General features: G+C 42.3%; 1 long non-coding RNA gene across 1 annotated transcript; it reads right to left on the reverse strand.

The window, feature by feature from the left end:
• Window positions 1-6,672: 6,672 nt before the first annotated feature.
• LOC140001738 (uncharacterized) lies at window positions 6,673-21,051 on the reverse strand. The gene is made up of 3 exons (XR_011807259.1): window positions 20,618-21,051; window positions 18,667-18,795; window positions 6,673-7,028 (listed from the first exon to the last, which is right to left on the reverse strand). It is a non-coding gene; the product is annotated as an uncharacterized lncRNA (long non-coding RNA).
• Between the last annotated feature and the right edge of the window lie 1,478 nt (window positions 21,052-22,529).

Here is a 22,529-nt window from a genome sequence, read left to right on the forward strand (position 1 = left end):
ATTCAAATTCTTCTGCTACCATTAAAAAAGATCAGCTGGTAAATGACACAGTAAAAAGGTTTAATGTCTCCTAACTTTTATGACCTAAAATTCAGGCACTTATTTTAAGGTACTGGTTTGGACCCCCTCCATAGCTGACAGTCACCTCCTTACAGCAGTTCATCTAACCTGTTTTGGACATTTATCACAGAGTGCTCTTCAAATGTATTTCCCTTTCATCTTAAAGGAGGAAAAAAACAAATTCACCTCCAGTGTTTGAGGTGATTTAGCATAAAAATGCAACTGTGAGCTTGAGCAACAGACACGTTTTGTTTGCCTGAGACTGCTCACTCTAGAAGCTTTCTTCAAAAAAGAAGTGCAAACAATTATGCTGAAGCTATTCAATGGATAAGAACAGAGATACTAGGTCAGAACATAAGCCTAGCTAACACAGCACCCTGAATCTAACAGTGTCCCAAGGAGATGGACAGGGAGAGTTATCAAAAACAAGACAGAGTTTGATATTTCTCTAACTCATTTGCCAGCATCTAGCATCAACTTTATCCTCAGTACAATCTTACTTCTCCAGAAATCATTTCTGTCACCAGAGCCGAATCAGTGAAGTTTTAATTAAAACATCTAATTCATTAACAATCTAATTTATTGTCTGTACGAGCAGTCTATACCTGACCCTCAGAGTGGCTGAATGTTCAGGTAGGGTTAAATATGACATAAGTGTTTCTAAAGGTCATTGCTTATGGAATAGGATTTTATACATCTCCATTTCCTGTTACAAAGCAGAAGTTAAACTGATTCAAAGATTGAAGTCAAAATTTCTAAGTGACAAAGTATCCTTTATTGTCAGCGCTGGATGCACAGGGGATCCTTCCACCTGATGTGCATGTTTGAAGTAACAAACTATCTCATATTTATCATAGAATCATAGAATCATAGAATATCCTGAGTTGGAAGGGACCCTTAAGGATCATCAAGTCCAACTCTTGACACCGCACAGGTCTACCCAAAAGTTCAGACCATGTGACTAAGTGCACAGTCCAATCTCTTCTTAAATTCAGACAGGCTCGGTGCAGTGACCACTTCCCTGGGGAGCCTGTTCCAGTGTGCAACCACTCTCTCTGTGAAGAACCCCCTCCTGATGTCAAGCCTAAACTTCCCCTGCCTCAGCTTAACCCCGTTCCCGCGGGTCCTGTCACTGGTGTTAATGGAGAAAAGGTCTCCTGCCTCTCGACACCCCCTTACGAGGAAGTTGTAGACTGCGATGAGGTCTCCCCTCAGCCTCCTCTTCTCCAGGCTGAACAGGCCCAGTGCCCTCAGCCGTTCCTCGTACGTCTTCCCCTCCAGGCCTTTCACCATCTTCGTAGCCCTCCTCTGGACACTCTCCAACAGTTTCATGTCCTTTTTATACTGTGGTGCCCAGAACTGCACACAGTACTCGAGGTGAGGCCGCACCAGCGCAGAGTAGAGCGGGACAATCACCTCCCTTGACCTACTAGCGATGCCATGCTTGATGCACCCCAGGACACGGTTGGCCCTCCTGGCTGCCAGGGCACACTGCCGGCTCATATTCAACTTGCTGTCTACCACAACCCCCAGATCCCTCTCTTCTAGGCTGCTCTCCAGCATCTCATCGCCCAGTCTGTACGTGCAGCCAGGGTTTCCCCGTCCCAGGTGCAGGACCCGGCACTTGCTCTTATTGAACTTCATGCGGTTGGTGATCGCCCAGCTCTCCAACCTATCCAGATCTCTCTACAGGGACTTTCCACCCTCATCAGGGTCCACCACTCCTCCAATTTTAGTGTCATTGGCAAATTTGCTCAAAACACCTTCTAGTCCTACATACAAATTATTTGTACAAAAAACATTGAAGAGGACTGGCCCTAAAATGGAGCCTTGGGGGACCCAACTGGTGACTGTCTGCCAGCCTGACGCAGCCCCATTTACCATAACCCTTTGGGCCCTGCCCGTTAGCCAATTGCTCACCCATCGTATGATGTTTTTATTTAGCTGTATGGTGGACATTTTGTCCAGTAGGATCCTATGGGAAACCATGTCAAAAGCCTTGCTGAAGTCCAAAAAAATCACATCAGCTGGTTTCCCTTGGTCCACCATACGGGTGATCTTAGCATAAAAGGAAACCAGGTTAGTTAGGCAGGACCTACCCTTCACAAACCCATGCTGGCTGGGACCAATGACTGCTTTGTCCCCCAGGTGCGCCTCAATACGTTCGAGAACCATCTTCTCCATGATTTTACCAGGCACTGACGTGAGACTGACAGGCCTGTAATTGCTAGGGTCTTCTTTCTGACCCTTCTTGAAAATCGGCACAACATTTGCCAGCTTCCAGTCTACCGGGACCTCTCCAAATTCCCAGGATCGTTGAAAAATAATTGAGAGAGGTTCTGCGATGACGTCCGCCAGCTCTTTCAGCACCCGGGGTTTTGCTGTATTTATACAGCAAAACAATGAATATTCTATTAATGCCTATACATATTCATTACCTAAACCCACCTACTCTCGCTTCATATGCTAATTAGCTTATCAGTCTTTGCACTTGCGCAAAGCCTCCCAAGAATTGTGGGCCAGGGTCTTCGGGATGTGAGCAGTGGTCTTTGGGAGAAAGACTGTAGGTATTCCTCATGATGCACTTTTCACCTTTTGCTTAAAGAAAGCCAAGTTGGCTGAATCACTTGGTAATTACCTTTGAAGCTGCAGGAATGCCGAACTGGCTCAAGTTATCTCAAGTTTCAGCCTAGCTGAGGGTCGACAGATAACGGGATGTTTCAATTAACAAGATGCTTCAACACAACAGAAGGTCAACAGATAACAAGATGTCATCTATTTTGTTCTCATTAATTTTTAACCACAAGATTTATTCTATCCTAAAGTGAGTTTATACAATATCAAAACACACTACCCATACAACAAACTATAGGGTGGTATCACAATCTTCATATGTTCAGCATAACCAGCAGTGTGAAAATGGGAAATCAGTCCTGATAGAAAACTTTCAAAAATACAATTACCCTGCAGTAGGCCTTGGGTTGGGGCAAACAAATGTGAAGACATGCTTTGTGTAACAGCATCTCAGATGGGCCAACCTATTAGAGGGAATAAAAAAACGAGTTATTCAAAGTGAATCTCAGCTTCCTATTGTTATAAATGAAGTCTCAACTCAATCTAAATTTAGTAATATTTATAAAAGGAATATTTATAAAAGGCAAGTAAACAGCACTGGGTGTGCAGGGAGTCTACACTCCACCAACACGCACGTCTATTACATCAGGTGGCTGGTTTTTATGCTCCTAGGCTACTACATATTCAACAACACTTTTGGAAAAAACAGGGTTGTTATAATTAGTTTCCCGGGATCTGAACCATCCCACGGACGCATGCATATTGGTCTCCAGTGGTCCCTCTGGGGGGTCGCTCATACAGAAGGCTCATAGTCTTCCTCTCAGGCTCTGTCCTTTGGTTGTTCTTCAGCTGTTCTTTAGTTGCAGAGTCCCATACCTTGACCTCAATTTGGTCCCATGTTTCAGGCTCATAAACTGTCTGATTGTTAATAAGGAGAATAAGCTGTAAGGTTACCAGGACAGTCTTTGTTTCTAAGGACTTATGATTTCCCATAATGCGCAACTGCTTACCAGCGGGAGGCGGTTGTGTGCACGGGTCCGCTTCTCTCAGCTTGAGCTTCTTTTCAGCTCCGGTGCGTCCATTTCCAGTGACTTTCTGTACGAGCTTCTCTGAGCAGTTTGCTGAGTTTGGCCGAACTTATCTTCATGAGGCAATCAATGTGCCTGTTCCCGTCCTGGTCTCCGTTCTGCCAGCCTGTTTCTCTTCGCTCCTTTTTCCTGCTTCTTTATTCATGACGTGACTTCATCATGTTGCCTTTTTTTTTATCTTGAGGGCAGGCTCCCCTCTTATACCCTTTTCCCCACAGCAGTCCTTTTCAAAAACAACTTTTCATTGGTCAAACAACTTTGCATATAACAGCAACAGCAAACACCCAGAAACTTCCATGCCTTAATGGCTGAAGAACAAGAAACCCAAGACTGCATGGAGTTTCCTGAATCACCCTTTTTTGTTCCCTTTAAATTCCTGATGGCCTCATCATTAGGAGTCTGATGTTATCATCAACCACAAGGCTTTCTGACCCCCATGGCCATACTCCCACGTCTCCCCCTTCTTTATTAATATCAACCATTTTCTGGACACAAATTACCACTCCATATATGACATGGTGATGTGGCTTGCAACTAGTGATAGGTTAAATCCCAGATTTACCTATGCCAGTCACCTGCATGAAGTGAAAACCAAGTGCTCTCATTACAGTGGTGAGGAGCGTTGCGGAGGTGCTGCAGTGGTTTGTCACCATTGGCATTTCACCCAGAATTGGCATAAGGATTAGGACATGAATGGATTGAATACACACCCTGCTTGCAGTCAAGCCTCCTTGGGACCATGAGGTTGTGAGAGGTAGATGTACATTGGGCTTTTCATTTCCTAGGGGCAGATGTTTCCTGGGTGGCTGTCACAGGCATCTGCTGCTCTGCACTCCCCATGTTTGCAGCTCTTGCTGAGATTATTTGTTTTATGGCTGAGGTTCAGCCATATTTTTGTCAACACGTGCTTCAAAACCATTTGAATGGTTTTGAAGGTTTTGTTTAGCTACTCATTATTCTTTCTTTCTTTCTTTCTTTCTTTCTCTCTCTCTCTCTCTCTCTCCTTCCTTCCTTCCTTCTTTTTCCTGTTGGTTTGTCTGCAGAGAATACCAAAGGGAGATAAGTCCTGAGATAAGGTGGGAGTGAAGTGTATTTGATTGTATGACCACTTAAAAGATTTATCTTCAAAGAAAATTCATCCTTAATTTATCTATAAAAAACAACTCTCCAGGTTGCACAAGTTTTTAGAGGGGTTCCTTTGAGTATTTGTCCTATTTAGTTAGGCAAAATCATACTGTTCACTACTAAGTGCAACAATAGACTGAGACAATTAGTGACAGGTTCCAGCATGGTGGGAAGTGGAATCACATGTGAAAGCAAAAATACATCTTTGTTCATAAGTGGTGTGCCTGAATCTCTGATAGAAATTGTTATAAATGAAGTCTCAACTCTGAATTTAGTAACATAAAAGAAAATTTATAAAAGGCAAGTAAACAGTGCTGGGTGCGCGGGGAGTCTTACCAACACGCACACGCAACCGTCGAACTTTCCAAATATATAAAGGACATTGCTGTTACATATTTACAAGAAACCCGAGTACGCCTATGCATATGGATATCCTATCCCCGCTTCATATTATAATTCTCTTTGTGGTGGTCGTTGTGGGCGAAAGGCTCACGGTTTCCCCATCACCATTAGCAACCTTTTGTTCCAGACTGCAGGAGTGGCTTCGACTGTCTCCCTCTTCTTCTACATATGCTCTGCCCACCACAAGGTTCCCGAAAGCAACAAAACGTGATTGCTTTTCCCGCATTTCGTTAACACTTGAAACCACACTAAACAATAAATGTTAACAGTTCTAACCAGCAACCCCCACACACAACTTCCGTGCCTTAACAGAGGGGAAAACAAGCAACCCCAGACGGCAGGGCGTCGCCTCAATCACCCTTCTTTATTTCCTCTAAACTCTTTACATTCCTGATGACCTCATCGTTAAAGAGTTTGATGTTATCACCAACCACGAGGCTTTCCGACCCCCATTGCCACATTCCCAAATCTCCCCCTTCTTTATTAATATCAACCATTTTTCTGACATGAATTACCACTCCATATATAACAGAAATGATAGTTTCCTTAGTATTTTGCAACAATACCAGCGTTGTGAGAGTTTTGAGATGGATGAAGTATCATTTCTTAGAGCTGTCTGCAAAGAGATTTGTATAATACAACGTATTTGCCGTTAACATTTTGTTGTTATTATTTAGTGGGTTTGTTATCCTATCCCAGCACTGAGTAGGGGTTTATATGAAGTTTCTAGTGGAGAACAACTACTGTCTAAACTTTCTGAGAAACCTTTTCAATAGGCTTGATTGGCACATAAAATACACTTCCAGAAATTTGTGTGCGCCAAAGGATGAAAAGAGTATCAGGGAAAACAGTGCTATGAATATCTTCAGGGCTGATTCAGTATCATTTTTCGCTGGTGAAGACTCCAGAAAGCTCTACAGAAGGAAGAGGGTCCTCATTCACTTGCCAAAATGGGAGATTTGGTGGCATCTTAACGCTTTTGCAGTCTGCACTTTATTGTATCTGACAGAACTGGATTTCTAATTGGGAAACTGATTGTTCAATCAGTTTGGGAGCACGTAAAAAAAGAAAGATTATTTTTTTAGAAAAATATAAGATGTAAACTGACAGCTGTTATTTTGATTCCTGCCTGGTAGATATCTAGTGAGGTCTGCCACCTCTTATCCACAATACAGGATTAGAAGTATGTGAACCATCTTGCCTATACTGAGAAACAATTCAAGGTGAGAATTTTGAACTTGAGTTCTAAAGCTTTAAATTATTTGCATTAAAGTTTCTTCCATTTTTAACAGTCATGTCCCCCATCCCATCCCATCCCATCCCATCCCATCCCATCCCATCCCATCCCATCCCATCCCATCCTATCCCATCCCTTCCCCCCCTCCTTGTATATGTAACACATACATGGATAGCATCAAAATTATGGAAGTATAACAAATATCATAGACCTAAAGAGTTTCTTGTCTCTACTGCTGTCAGATCATGGTTGAGCCAGAGGAAGTAGAGCTACTTTCCTGACATTAAACCAATGCAGTTTCTGTCCATTCTTGGTCTTTTTGTGTTAGATAGGAAGGAGAAAAAGAATATTTCATCCTAGTCCATATATCCAGTGAAACATTTGTTTTAATATGATGTGAATGGTTAATCCAATGTTGTACTCTGGTTCTGAAATATTTGCATATGCCACAAGGATGGGATTGAGAATTGGAAGAGCCCAAGTTTGTTCTTCACTCTTTCAGAAATGGAAATCAGGCAATCTCATTTGACATTTTCAAGCATCTGCAAGATGAGGAAAGATATATTTAGGATCAACAAAGTCAATATATTAACATCTGAAAAGCAGTTTGAAGTCTCCAGGCACAAAGTATTGTAGGAAATGTAGAAAAGAGACACTATTAGAATTCAGACAAATTTTAATTTTATTTTTTTTTTCTTTTCAGCCACCTTGGTTTGCTCTGAAATGCCAATGACATGTATGGTATTTTTAATAACAGTTTAAGCCTGTATCGAATTTTCATCTTGGCTAAATTGCTCTTGCAACCAGCCCATGCCTTTTGGAGTAAAGAGTGGTCAGTGAGGGACAGTGATGTGTGGTGTGGATTAATGTGTGTTTAGTGGGCCTGAGAAAAGGTGAAGAAAGTTTGCTAGAAGAGTTGAAAAGTTTTCTGGCTCATTATTCAATTAGCTGGAAAAAATGGAAGTGACACACTAATGACAGGACTAATACAGAGCATCTCAGCACACTGTCAGCCACAAGCACACCTGCTTCCTAACATCAGCACTTGTCAGTTTTCATAGACTCTGCTAAATAGAATGTTCCTGAGGAACAAGAGGAAAATGAATAAAAGCCCTACTTCTTTATCTTGCTCACAGCAAACACTGAAAGCAGCTCTGTGCCTCACAAAAGGATGACAGTCACAGTTTCTCATAATGACTCTGTTGGTCCTGCTCTGACAAGTGTACGGTACACACGTTGATACTCCCTGCCAGCAGCTCACTAAATCGTCTGTGGGAGCATCATCGAGGGTCTGTGAACTGGGTCATTGCTGCTGGAGGAAGCAAGCTAAATCAGCATGCAGACAGTGCCCTGATTTGCAGAGGTTTCCTCTGCCTAGGCCAAGGACACCTCTGCCTCTGTGGGGGGGGGATGGTCTCTCTATCAACTGTTGCCTGTCTGTAAAACTGCAAGTGCTGGGTAGCTTTTGTTCAGCTGTTGGCATTGTTCCTGGCCTGAGGACCCAGCAAATGTGTCCTTTTTTTCATATTCATGTCTTGAGCAAAGACAGGATGAGCTGTCACCTCCTCAAGCTAGGTCTCCATTTGTACATGTCCGTTTCTGATTGCCTGACTTCTCAGGACCAGAAGTCAATGTGTAGTTTTCCTTCAGTCAAAGAAAACATTGCCTCAGATTTCTTGGTCTTTTCTTGCATTGGAAGTTCATGAACAAGAGGCCTGAATCTGCACAGTTATAGTTTGAAAGGCAGGTGAAATGGCAGGTCCACTCAAGGCACAGGTTTTACAAGAAAGGGCCATTCTTGATGGCACAAACCTGCTTCTACCCTGTTGGTTACATAAAAGCAATTATTTTTCCAATAGTGTTATATATAGAGTGGTAATTTGTGTCAAGAAGATGGTTGATATTAATAAAGAAGGGGGAGATTTGGGAGTGTGGCCATGGGGGTCGGCAAGCCCCATGGTTGATGATAACATCAGACTCTTAATGATGAGGCCATCAGGAATGTAAAAGAGCTTAGAAGGAACAAAGAAGGGTGATTCAGGAGACTCCATGCAGTCTTGGGTTTCTTGTTCTCCAGCCATTAAGGCATGGAAGTTGCTGGGTGTTTGCTGTTGCTGTTATATGCAAAGTTGTTTGACCAATGAAAAGTTGTTTTTGAAAAGGACTGCTGTGGGGAGAAGGGTATAAAAGGGGAGACTGTCCTCAACACGATATAATGAAGTTATGTCATCAATAAAGAAGTAGAAAGAAGGAATGAAAAGGAACAGGCTAGCAGAACGGAGACCAGGACGGGAACAGGCACATTGAATGAATATGGGTTCAGCCTCCTCCCCACCAGATCCCTTTGCATCAGGAAACTGCAACTCCACTACTGTTGGACATAAATATCATGCTTAAGAAGGCAAGAGAGGAAGATATTTGCTGTGCCTGGACCCTTCAGCATTACCCAGTCCAGCAGAAAAGAAGAAAGGTAGGTTTAAGTGAAATCAAGCTCCTGGAAGTATTTTTCTCCTCAGTCCACCTAGCATACAATGCATGGTGATAGCCACGAGGTGTGCACAGTGCTCCTGTATGAACCATACCCTGACTCTTAACCTCTTTCAGTCTCCTTTCATTTCCACATGATGGAGCTCAGAAATCATTTTTATCCCACAGCTCTGTGATCCCACTGATGCTCCTGGTGCTCCCACAGCTGATCCCCAGGTACACCAATCCCTCCCAGAAGGTTTTACCCAGGGAGTTTGCTGGTTGATGTCAGAGCCCTCTCACTGTGGCTGTATCAGCAAGGCTGCCATGCTCTGCCCTCCACAGAGCCCATTTCCTCAATGTACATGTTGTTTTTTTTCAGCAGTACCACTCATGCAATTTAAGGAAGAGCTGCATGCTGTGAACCTTAATCATCACTGACATACGAACACAATCACTGTTTGGTGTTTACATGACAGATCAGTGGTAAACCTGGCATTAAACTCTCCCTAGAGTCCTCACACCCCACTCGCAGTCACCTGTGGCAGTGCTGCTCAATCCTGGAGCAGAAAGCATCCATTAAAATGAGGCAATACTGTTCTCTATAGCTTGCATGACACTGAATGTAGTAAGATTACATTTAACATTAAATTTACGTTTTTGAATTGTTAAAACCACTAGCAGATCTTCTAAAAAGATGTTACGTCAGTAACATATCTATGTTATACTACACAGTTATAAGGCAAGTTTACAAACAACCTATCAAAACTGACAAACTTTTATTAAGTTATCACTTACCAACAATCTATATCTAGGCTCTCTACGAAGTGATGACAGCAACCCATTGGACACTTGCTTTAGCTAGAAAAAATCTGGAAAGTTCAGTTGTGCAAAATCAGCAATAAAAGTTTAGAAACGTTGATAAAGGTTTTCTGTTTTCAGGAAAATGATGTTGCCATCTGAGGCTTCAGTACTCAAAAAGAATACTTTCAAGGAATATTTCACTGTAATTGTGTTTTTATCCTCTGGCCTTCTAGTCTGTGACTCAGAACTGGTATTAAATAAACTCATTGGAGGAAAAATTTCAGCTGAAAGAAATTGTGCAGCAGATTAGAAAACACTTCTCAGTTAAGATTTTGAACGTTGATGCCATCATCTCACATTTTTCCTACTGGCTAGGACACTAATGTTTCAAAACATTTCTAACTGTTCATACACACAGTAAAATTAAACCTGAACTGTCAAGAAATATCCAGGACACTAGAAGGGACATTGTGCTTGAAGCATATGTCTGTGCTCCCCCAGTGATTCCTGTGGAAGCACAGAAGCCATCAGACAAAACAAAGACTGACAAAGAGTCCCAGCTCAGGTTTAACAGAGCAGAGCAGAGATGATTTTCTTGCTGTGCTCAGATATTCCAAGCAGAGCAAGCTATCCTCCTCTGGATGGCCATGGGTAGCATCGCTGGACCAGCCTGACACCTCAAGATATTTGGAAGCACTATGCTGCCCATCACGGTAACAGCTGGCACAGAGGGCAGTGAAAGAGGACATGCAGTTGCAAGCATGGAAAAGAAAAATAAGGGTAAACCACAGCTCCTGTGGAGAGAATCATTCTTATGGTGTGGCCTATTCGTATTAATCTCATAAGAGGAATAAGGACCCAATCAACACCATGAAGAAAAATTCCTGTTTCAGGTGTTCCTGTGATGACATCTCAGGTGACATCAACATACTCAGCACTACCACTTTCCTCTTCTTGCTCGACTCATTTTTCCCCCCTTCTCTCTTCCTCTGTACTTGGTCATTCCCTTTTCACTCTCCCACACAGACCACAGGGCTGTCAGCCCTTTCATGCTCACAGTTTTTGGGGTAAAACAGATGCCATCACTGCCTTCCAAAGGGCAAACTTTTGCTCCCAGGACTGGAAAGCAAGTTAGGGAGAAAGTATAGGAATAGGTTCTGATGGTCACATATTAGAATCACCTAGGTTGGAAGAGACCTCCAAGATCACCTTGTCCAACCTCTGACCTAACACTAACAAGTCCTCCACTAAACCATATCACTAAGCTCTACATCTAAACATCTTTTAAAGACCTCCAGGGGTGGTGACTCAGCCACTTCCCTGGGCAGCCCATTCTAATGCCTAACAACCAAAACCCTTTCAGTAAAGTTCTTCTTAAAATCCAACCTAACTTCCTAGGCGCAACTTTAGCCCATTCCCCTTCGTCCTGTTACCAGGCATGTGGGAGAATAGACCAATCCCCACCTTGCTACAGCCTCCTTTAAGGTATCCGTAGAGTCTAATAAGGTCGCCCCTGAGACTCCTCTTCTCCAGGCTGAACAAGCCCAGCTCCCTCAGCCGCTCCTCGTGAGACTTGTTCTCCAGACCCCTCACCAGCTTTGTCACCCTTCTCTGGACCCGCTCAAGCACCTCGATGTCCTTCTTGTAGCGAGGGGCCCAAAACTGAACACAGTACTTGAGGTGCGGCCTCACCAGAGCCGAGTACAGGGGGACAATCACTTCCCTAGCCCTGCTGGCCACACCGCTTCTTATACAAGCCACGATGTTGTTGGCCTTCTTGGCCACCCGAGCACACTGCTGCCTCATATTCAGCTGACTATCAACCAATACTCCCAGGTCCTTCTCTGCCTGGCAGCTTTCTAACCACTCATCTCCCAGCCTGTAGCGCTGCTTGGGGTTGTTGTGCCCCAGGTGCAGGACCCAGCACTTGGCCTTGTTGAACTTCATTCAGTTGGCCTCAGCCCATCCGTGCAGCCTATCCAGATCCTCCTGCAGAGCCTTCCTACCCTCGAGCAGATCGACACACGCACCTAACTTGGTGTCATCTGCAAACTTACTGAGGGTGCACTCGATCCCCTCATCCAGATCATCAATAAAGATATTAAAGAGAACTGGCCCTAGTACTGAGCCCTGGGGGACTCCACTAGCGACCGGCCTCCAATTGGATTTAATTCTATTCACCACGACTCTTTGGGCCCGGCTATCCAGACATTTTCTAACCCAATGAAGCATACGATGCCAGCCCAAGCCACAAGCAGTCAGTTTCTCGAGGAGAATGCTGTGGGAAACGGTGTCAAAAGCCTTACTGAAGTCAAGGCAGACCACATCCACAGTCTTTCCCTCATCCACTAAGCACGCCACCTTGTCATGGAAGGAGATCAGGTTCGTCAAGCAGGACCTGCCTTTCATAAACCCATGCTGACTGGGCCTGATCACCTGGTTGCTCTGCAAGTTACGCTCTTGATAGTGACACTCAAGATAATCTGCTCCATGAACTTCCTTAACACTGAGGTCAAACTAACAGACCATTAGATTAGCATCTGTGCTTTTACTGTGCTGGTCAGTTCAGACTTAAGCCTAGCAGGGGCAGGAGCAGCCAACAAAAACCCAGACAAGCACTAACAAGGAAGCAGTGACTGGAGACCTTTTCTGAACAACAACAAAAATGCATCAGCTTCTTCAATCTACCTCTATGAAGACTATGTTGCTCTACAGCTCAGGAGGCAAATATGTTTTTTGCTGTTTAGTGCATGAGAACATCACCTCTTTTTTTGCCGGGCAGGAATTAGGTCCTTCTAGAATACTCTGTAATGCTTTGTGTTCTTTCAAATAATGAAAAAGGTTGGAGACCTTGCAATAATTGTCTCAAACAGAGACATTAATGAATCATTCATCAAATGAAAGGGAACAAGTATTACATAACACGCTTTAGAAAACTTGCCTTTGATCCAGTAATTTAGCAGCTGGCAGCTGCCTCGTCTTCACACACACACACAGGGATTAAAACAATTAGAGAAAAATTGGGCTCAAAGCTACCATGGCCAAAGGCTAGAGGGTGAAATTTTCAAACATCCTGTGTGGCTTATACACTCACATCCTACCCAAGAGCTGAAGTTTTAACTTTCCACAACACTTCTCCTGCAAACCGTTGTGCAGAAATCCAGTTCCCCTGCTGGCACCACAACCCCATTCATAGAGCCAAATGGCCATCCCCACCCACAACTGCACTGCTTCTGCACATGGAGCATGTTTTGCGTGTTCACATCGACTGCTGCAGCTGAAGTGCTCCTCCTGCCAAAGGGTCAAACCTGTATACTTGGATAGTCATATCTGCTTGCTTACTACATGTGCTTTGTTAACCTTTGTTAACTTTAGCTGCTTAAACAGAAGACAGATGACAGCCATTGAGCAGGTTTAGGGATTTTTTCCATTTCTCTCAGTGTGATGGGTAGTGTGTTATTGAATAAACAGACAAGCCAGACCCTGGGAAAACTCAGGATTCATTATGAGTAAGAGGAAACAACTTCTCCCCCAAATGCGTATAATTGGGCCTGACTTCCATTAATACAAGGCTAACAGGCAGCTTCCAAGTGGGTACCTCAAGGGAGTATTCTAAAAATAGCTGCAGGTTCAATTCAGTCTAGCCGAACAGGAGAGAAGATCAGCACAATAGCTAGATAATCAGGAGCCACAAAGGAGATTAGAAGGAGGTGTAAAGGAGACTGCAGGTGACTGCTTACCTCCAGACAGGTGTTTTGCTCTATGCATCATGAAGTCCCCCAGGTTAGTCTGGAAGGGACAAAGCAGGAAATTTTTCCAAGTACCTTCAAGCGCATCTTTGGGAAGGTCTGATACTAAAGCAATGCTGTTTCTTCTAGCCAACACTCATGTATCTTTGACTTTATTCTCTCCTGGCTGTTAGTTTTCAGCCAGAGAGAGCCTGAGTAGCCATTATCTCAGGAAGATTGTCTGGTGGCATAGCTCTTAACTTTAGGAAGACAGCAGTGACAGCAAAGTTGATGCTACACCTAACTCTCCACTCCAGTCAGATGGAGGTAATTATAACCAGTGTTTCCAAAAAGTTTACTGGGGTCTTGTGACAACCCTGGAGAAGATAGGCAAGAGCATTATTTCAACAGCATGCTTCTGCTTTGTACCAACATATCAGGATTCTCTGTGTTCTAACAGAGAAGGTGGAAGGGAACTGTGAAGGTCCAACAGACATAGAGAAATTAATTTAAGCATCTGTCCCCTCTCCACTCTTAATGAACTTGTTATCTTCACATTAAAATGTCCTGAGATGTAGCAGTCTCCAGCATGTACCACAACATGTTTAGGGTATATCATACATCTCAGTGGAAGTCTGCCCCAGGGTTTACTCACATCTTTCATAGTTCATCTCCACTAAAGGTAAAAGCTGTACCATGGAAGCTAGAGACAGACTTCTTAGGAAAAAAAAATAATAATAATAATAATAATAATTTAAAAAAAAAAAGTGGGAATGACCAACAACACACTAAGATGTATTAAGTTTCACAAAATTAAGTTTAAGAAAAAAAAAAAAAAAGATTAAATGGTTAATGAAAAACCTCTAAACTCATTGTAGATGAGATGAATAAATAGAAATAAGTACTGAACACAAAATAACAATGTCTTCATAGAAGTGAAAGTTCAGCCCATGCTTGAACTTTTCCCACATTGCACAGTGCACAGAGGTTGCATTCCCTACCCAAACCTTACAAGATACAGGACTCTCCTGCCCTGTCCTGCACAGTTAATGGCATGATCTTCAGTGATACTATCTTTACTATGAAAGTCAGTGAATGAAAACACTGACTTTTTGCAATATAGATACATAGCAATGCACAATAGTTCTCAGCCTAGTTTATACCCAGTTTGAAGTGAGTCAACTAGAGTTAAAGCCCAGTAGACTCACCGACTTATTTTTTTCTCACTTACTGAGTGAGAAAAACTCACTGCTTCCTCTCCCCCATGCCCACCCTCCCAGGAGACCTTAACTTTTTAGAACTCAATCTGATCAGTATCAAAAGAACTGTCCCAAGTTTCAGCAATCTACATCTAATTGAAAGAATAGCAATGCAAAACAATATAATTGCTATAAGCTACCTGTGTCGGACAATCACGAATCTGCCCAAAAAAATTTTTAAATGCACTAGTTACTCCTTTTGATGAGAGTAAGGATTTTTCAGGTGAAAAATGCTTCCTTTTTGCTATGTCATACCCCTGAAATTATCATAGTCTATTAATATAAGATAGCAGAAAATTGTACTGTTCAGGAATGTGTGCTTATTAAATAAAGTGTCATAAATAAGCAATTAGAGTTAGAACATGCTTAAGTGTCACTGATTTCAGAATAGATGTTTATGCTCTTCAGACTAGGTGCCCAAATACATTACAAGCTTTGCAGAATATCTCTGCCTTTTGAGGACGTCAGAGCTGGCTGGAAAGGCACAAAAATGTAACAAGAAGTGTTAGCTTAATTTGGGTAAGGCTGGCTCTGACTTGGTAGTGGTCAGAGTGACCATAGCCACCACAGCGTGTTGTGGGAACTGCAGGTACACAGAACTCGCCAGCTTCCCTGGGCATAGATGTGGCACTAATTAATTGGCAAGACTGGTTTGATGAAACGACCAACAAAATGATGGGACTAAAGACCATCACTAACACCTGCAACTGAAGTGAGCAAGGCCCTCCCAGAGGACAATAAGTGTTGGACTGGTTTGGACAGTGAGGAAGCATCATTTCCTCCTACTGATTTAGCAAAGAAAGGGATAAAAAGGCTTTTTATATATTTTCTGTATTTCCTGAACAATGTTGCTAATGCTTTCAAGTGAACAGGAACATCCTTGAAATGCAATAAAAGCCCTGAGTGCTGGTCTGGCTACTACTGAGAAAAGTCTCAGCACTGGGAAACCCATCTAAGAAACCCATCAGACCTCTCACTAACCACAGAAGTGGTAGGAAAAAAATGTGCGTGCACAATGCAAGTCTATCATAAGAAATGCAACATGGTATTTTGCCAATGACAATTGATTAGCAACATTGCTCTGTCCTCCAAAACACTTTGGCATTCTTCCCCAAAATATATGTGATTTTTTTTTTCTTTTTAACTTTAATGACTCTCAAGATACACAACAGGCAGTTCACGTAATTCACCCAGCTACATCACTGTGTTTCTTGCCAGCAGCAAGCAGAAAAATGCAGGTTTGCCCTTGCACATTTCTGTGCGTATCGATTATATCATTAGGTAAGCAAATTGGTTACCTCACTTCAGAGCCAGTGCTAAATTACAGTCACTAAGGTTTGTCATCACCTTAATAGGGTATCGACTACAATGAAAAGTATATGTTGAAAATCCTTATGTCCAAGAAGAAGAGATTGTGAAGAAACACTCCCAGCTGACTGTGGGTAGCTCAGATATATTCCATAGCACACCTCACCATGTAATAAATTGTAATTCATAGCAAGGTCAAAATTCAAGACATTGTACGTGCTGCAAGTACTCATTTCAACAGATCAAACAGACTTCCAGTCAAACACAGATTTTCCTAATGGTTAAATTGCTCTGTCAATGAACAGCACACTGGCCTCCATGCAGACAAGTGCTCACAATCCATTAATGATGGATGGACTTCCTAGGGGCAGAGATGGGACAGATTCAAGATAGTGCGGATATAATGAGGGTGTTTCCTTCCTATGTAGGTTGGCATTAAACCATCTGTCATAAGAGCCTCAGAAGGATATAAACTGATCCAGTGTCTACAGCACATCCTGACCTCAGCTGCAAGGAAAACATGTTATCACCACTCATCAAAATACATGGGTATGCATTAAAGGGGCAGAGTCTCAAGGCAATTTTGTGTAGGTCCTGGAAAGTGAAAGGGCTCCCTTTTCTCCTGGTGAATACCTGAACTACTCAGTCACTCTTTCAAGCATTGTATTCAGGCTTAGTTCAGGTCTGAGGTAGACATGCAGGTTCTCACCTACTCAATCAAGAGAAAACAAGTAAATAAAAAGGCAAACAATCTGTTTTCTCTATCTCAAACAAGCCAGTACTCCTTCACCACATCCAATAAATACACAAAAAGCTTATTTACACTTTTATGGGATTTTGGCAGAAAAGAGAATCAGCAAGTTGCTTGTGTTTTCCAAAAAGCATAATTCCCAAAAAGCATAGCACCCCTGCCTGCAGCAGTTAAAATGCATCCCAGAAGGCTGTACAACATGAACACCAACATGGGAGGAGAGAAAGACATGGGAGTAAAAGGAGGAGATGGAGGACAACTGGGAGTAATGTTCTGCACAGCTGCAGTGCTGTTGCCATTCACAAGTATCTCAGCTGTCATTTTGCCTAAGAACTGGAGCTGCACTTTTCCCTTTGCAATGGAAAAGACTGGTGAAGGATGAAGAAACAGGAGCTCCCAACATGGAAGAGATCCAAGGCAGGACAATGAGATAATGAAACAGTGGATGTTTCTCATTCCCTGCAGCTTCCCTCTGAGTGACAAATAGACATTATGAGAAACCATCATTAGCAAGTGCCTTATTGCACCCACATCACCCCTGAGTACTGCCAGAGCCATTCACTGCAGGATAAATACATCTTTGGAGTAATGCTCTCTAGACCACAGTGGACAGACTATTGCAGTTAGGTTTCTTTGCAAAGATATTAATGAAGCTTATCATCATCTCCAGCATTGAATTCAATGCAAGATTCACTTGAGTACACACAAAATTCTAAGCAGCTGCATGGAAAATATATAACTTTGAAGGACTGATCTGCACCACAGGAATTAAAGTTTGATGCATATTTATTCAAGGAATATATGCTACCCTAAGAACAGCCGGATGCTTATTAAACTGATGTCTTAAGAACTTTATTAATGCTGAATATTTACTGGCTCATAAAATATGAGCTCTCTAGACCAGGAATACCAGATTTCCATGCAAGGACCCACAGGTAAACTCAGAAAACAATTGTGTAGCAAGCTGATCACACATTCCCTGCCATTGGAATTGAAAAGGAAATTGGATTTTCATGCTCCTCCTTTTGTTTGCCTCCATACTCCCATGAAGTTGAAAAGCTCACTGCATTTTCTGGCAGGACTTCACCCTGTTAGTTCCATGGGGTCTGTTAACACCCATGTGCCTGAGCATACAGCTCTAAGGAAGCTATAGAACCAGAGCAGCCTCACCTGCACCAGAATCAATGCAAGGACTGCTGAGCCTCTACTATTAACCCAGGAACTGACACTGTTGGGTGAAGGGCCAAGACTTCCAACTCTAGGGAGAAACAGAAATTACCCTAATATGGAGGTACCTGAGTGGCCCCCCTTGGAAAGGGTTCCTGGGTAAGAAGGGATGATGTTAGAGGGTTGCAAGTGTCAATAACACTTGGGAATACAGACCCGAAACACCTGGGCTGAGAGGGTGCCTGTCCCAAAATTCATTCTCAAAATTCATCTTTCCCCAAGGAAATGAACGATAGCAAAATTTGCTTAAGACAGTGATCAGCTGGATCTAACAGAAGCTGGGGGGGTTGGAAATCCCTAAGAGGCTTGAGGAAAGGAGTGAGCATTAGGAGGGCTTAGATACAAGAGTAGTTTAGACATTTATAGACATTAATTAACATCTTGTAAGTATTTAGTATCATGGTTTATCTGTTGTATTGTTAATACTGACAGTGAACATATAGTTCACAGATACACAGTTTATGAAATACCCATACAGAAACAAGGAAATGCTTTGATTCCAAATTGATTTAAACCATTTCGTTGAGCAGATTTTCCCTGTAACACTCCAGAAATATTCCTGACTGCAGGGGAAAACATAAGAGGCTTATGAATCCAAATCCCAAGTCCTTCACTCATCTCTGAAATCATGACTCACCCAGCAGTAACGGTAACCATCATCTGGAAGTTCAGAGTGCCACTTCAGTGCTTTGCAGAACGCAGTGAGATAAAAGATGCCATATAAAAATATTTTATGTTTAACACTTTGGCAGGTGTGACATTCCATCTAGTAAGGGATAATCAGAGATATATACAGGATAACACATTACAATTTTATCTTCTGAATCAACCCAGCAGAGCTTAAGCACTTATCATGCGAGTCAGACAGAGAAAAACAAAAACCATCCAGAGGATTTTTTAAAATGTTATATTTGAAGCTCTTTCAAATCCGTTTCATTTTATTATTTTTTTCTAAGAGCTGAAAGAAGTCGGATTAGATATTTAAACTCAGGTGCTTTTTCAAATGGGAACAGATAAACTCAGAGCTCAACATTTAAAGCCTACATAAATCTTAGGGGTTTCTGTGGCTTCAAGCAGAACCATATTTCCATTTATGCTCCATTCAAGGCAAGACAAATGCAGTACCAAACCCAAATATGCTTAGCTAATAAAGTCTGCTGTAAGCCAGGCATTTTCTGAGCTTGTACAATCAGCTGATTTTCTAATAGAGACTACTTGGCAGCCTTCTTTTCCCACTATTCAGATTAAAGGACCCAGTACTGAAGTTTTTATTCTAGTGAAGTTGTATGAGTATGGCTGACCTCAACCCCCCATAATTATGCATTGAGTGTTGTTGTTTTTTTCAGTAAGTGTCTTATAGCCACTGTTTTGTTTTGTTTTCCAGGGGATTATAAAGCTAATATTAAAAACAAACAAACAAACAAAAAAACACCAGGGATAAATTTTTAGACATAGGGCAGTGTTTCAACTGAATATCAACCCAGATTTGAGATGATAGGAGTCAGTAAGGCATTGGTAGGAAATGAACTGCAGGAAAAAAAACAGCTCAAAGCCAGTGCCTATAACACAGGGGGACAGGGAGAAATATTAAGGAAGGAGAGGAGACTTTGTTTTCTCTTCTGAAGCTCCTCTGGGTTTTCCGATGATGTAAAGGACTGCAACAAAATGTGTTTATTCTCAGGACTCTTGGTTTCACCTGGTTAAAAAAAGGTCTCTCCAAAATGCTTCACTCCCAGAAAATTCCCTGAAAGCAACTCAGTGGTCTGCAAAGCAGGCCACTAAACACACCTTTTGGCTTTCTACAGAAGGAGCAGAAATACTCACAGATGATGTAGGCACACTGATGCTCAGCAAATCCCCCTTTATTAATAGAAAATTAAGACCCTGCACTTTGTTTCCACAACCTTGGTAGGGTCACAGGGACACATCTGACACCTGTCAGCTATTAATGAACCTTTGGGCACTGCAGTGACCTACTTTTAAATAACATATCCACAGCAAAACTAGGAAGTTCAACCTCATCATTCTCTTGGCATTAACACTTACACCAGGTAGGAAATGCCTATAGCACAAACACTGATATTTTCTTTGTAGTTTCATAATATTCAGGTCACTTTTGCCTCTAGGCTTGCAAAGCACATTACATTTTGTGTGTGGCTTTTTTTTTTCCTAAGCTGTGCACGTGAAGAGCCCCTGAACCTCTTTTGAAAGCATCAGCGGTAACATCATTTCTCATTGAAAGTATACTCTAGACAGGAATTTCCTTTTAAAGCAGATTACCTACCAGCAACTCGAGTCAGCACTTTAATTTCCAGGCCACCAAATCAGTGCAATTATGAGTCTTTTCAATACCCAAATAAATGTCTTTTCACTTATCCACACTGATGTATTCCCACCTATGCACATGGAGTCCTGCCTTCAGAGGCAGATTTTAATGCCCACCACAGGATTTGTCAGCCAATTCACCCATGTAGAAACCCCAAAGCCTAAAACTTGTGCCTTTTGCCAAGAACCAACCAACAGTGCCAAGAAGCCAGATGAGATACTGCACGGCTAAGCAGGGAAGAGAAAGGGGTTCAAACGCCTACCAGCTCGGTGCCCATCTCCAGAACAGAGAGCAGGCTGCCCAAAGGTCTCAGACAGGAGTCCTCCCTCATGCCCTGTCTGCAGGACTCGGCCCTTGGCCCTTCAGACATCAAGGCATTTCCACACAAGAAGGGCTCCAACTTCCACCTGCAACTGAAAAAAAGAAATCTTTAAAGAAAACAAAAATAAAAACAAACAAAACAACAACAACAACAAAACCAGCTGCTCTACTCATCACTTTCACAGAACATTGTCTCTCCTTTTGTACATCTTAATTCCAAACGAGCATTTTCACAGCAGGAGCTAGTTGTGGAGAGTTCATCAAGCTCATGGCCAGCTTCAGATCCCAAGTCTGCCCCTGCCTCCATCCCTTCAGCAGCAGCCCTGCACAGTGCCTCTCTCCACGAGAAACATAGCAGACTAGAGGTCCTGGGTCCTGCTTTCGGGCACACACCACCCCTTCAGCAGAGCACAAAACAGATACACATAGAAAAAGCAAAGCTGTTTACAGCCTGAGCTAGTTTCAACTGCTGAGGAGCCCACAGAACTCATTTTGGTAGTTTGAGTTGCCAGGAAGAAGACAAAGAGACAAATTTAAGTTTTTCAGTTGCAAGTGAGCAGTAGATTCAGTCTCAAGAACTGGGAAGTCTTGATCTACTAGAAGATAGAAATGATCTACTAGATTATATAACCTGTTTGCTGCCTATGCTGGATCACTTTAATTCCATTTGAGTTTAAAGTCTAAAAATTCTAAAGATGTATGTTGCTACAAGGTGATTCTCCACAAAGAAAGATCAGAGGGATGTATAAAATATATATCCTGTCATACTCTGGCACCATTTTAATTATCCACATGATTAAAAGAAGAAAAACAAACAAACAAAACTAACAAACAAACAAAAAACGTAGAGGGGTTTCCTCATAGCTTTTATTACCAAATGCAGATTACCAGAGCTTTGGAAGAAGACAGAGAGACCTCTTGTGAAAGAGGGATGCACTGCAAGTATATATACAACAACAGCTTCTACTGTAAGTTGATTTTGGGCTCAAATAAGAAGGATACATCCTCAGAGGACCTGTTTGTCCCTGTCCTGCCATGCCTGGTCAGAAGGACAGCCCAATAGGTCACTCTAACCTAGGAAGGAGAATAAATATTCACCCATCATAAAAATTTCTATTTATTTCAAAAGACTTGAAATCAGATTCGTATATATTTTCAAAATGCTTTACAACCACCTAATTTTTATTTATTTATTTTGACTCTAAAAGAAAGAAGAACATAAAAATATCAGCATGTCAGAAGGCAAGGGAAAACAAAATATTGGGACAAACAATAGACACTAAAAAAGATTAAAAAAAAAAAAAAGTGAAATTAATTGCTCTAAAATGAAAAAACATTATGGAGCTTTGGCTTCAGTTGGCTGCTTGTGGAGCTGGCTGTGTTACACAGTGACAGAAAAAGTGGTTGGCACAGTGAGCAGGTGTCTCTGTAAATCTAGCTCCCATGAGGGAAGTATAGACATACGCCTCTGCTAAATAGGATGTTACAACAGCATCAGGTGAGTTGTCTGCATATCAATGCTCCAATAGCTTGTATATCCTAACCCAAGTCTAAGAACAGCTTCATTGTCATGTCAGAAAACTTTTTATATATACAGTGCAAAGTTAAGTTGCTGAGCCTTGCAAAGCAAATGCACTCCACTGAGCTCACCGGTGGTCCTTTCTTCTGTAGGTTCAAATGCCAGTTTCTGCCCATGTAGGGCAGCAACATGCAGCAGGCACCTTGGCACTGCCTCACTGCAGCCTGGATGGCTTTAAGTCTGTGACTTGAGACATCCAGTCTCAGAACTTGGGCTAAAAATCACCCAGCAGAATACGCCGCATGTCCTAAAGAGTTGCTGTTTCCAGAATGCA

The sequence above is a fragment of the Anas platyrhynchos genome, chromosome 2, assembly GCF_047663525.1.
Source record: "Anas platyrhynchos isolate ZD024472 breed Pekin duck chromosome 2, IASCAAS_PekinDuck_T2T, whole genome shotgun sequence".
NCBI classification, from domain to species: Eukaryota; Metazoa; Chordata; class Aves; order Anseriformes; family Anatidae; genus Anas; species Anas platyrhynchos.